Raw genomic sequence first — 675 nt, 5'->3', positions numbered from 1 at the left:
GAGACCGCTTATTGGATCAGCATTGGTTCGTGACATGCAACGATGCTTTATGTACAACCCTCTAAACATGAATCAGCTTATCCGCTACAAAGTCAACCACTGTAATTTTAGTCTGTTTGACATATGGTGAGAAGCAATACGACCATTAAAATTGACACGAAATATACTATGTTTCAGTTATACCATCCGTGCACCGTTTTACCACTGATTTTAGTCCAATCAATTACGTAACATTATTGGATCATAATTTGTGTGGCTTAGGCAGGTCCCCCAGTGCGACACTGTAGACAGGGGCCACACAAACCTCCAGGCGCCCTAGGGTTCTCGTTCTTCACAGGATGGTTCTTCGCTTAGTAAGATTAGAACGGGCACCGTTGCTAGACGGCTTATCTGTATCAACGAAATGCGATAACGACTTCCCCAGCAACAAAATAGGGACCGCTGCCATTGCCATGATGATGCCCACTCCGACAGCTCCGACAGGCAGCCAGACTGACTAGCCAGCCAGTGGTGATAAGTAGCTAGAGCCAACATCTCGCCCCGTATCCTCCTCCGTCACGTGTCGCAGGAGTATTCGCTGCTATTGCTGTTGTAGCAGGAAATTAAAGTAAAGCTAGTGACTCGTATACTGTTTGCCGGCATAAACATGAGTCAAAAGCTAAGTCTATATATATA

Source organism: Varroa destructor, unplaced genomic scaffold, assembly GCF_002443255.2.
Source record: "Varroa destructor unplaced genomic scaffold, Vdes_3.0 BEIS01000007.1, whole genome shotgun sequence".
NCBI lineage: Eukaryota > Metazoa > Arthropoda > Arachnida > Mesostigmata > Varroidae > Varroa > Varroa destructor.
This window is presented reverse-complemented; position numbering follows the sequence as displayed.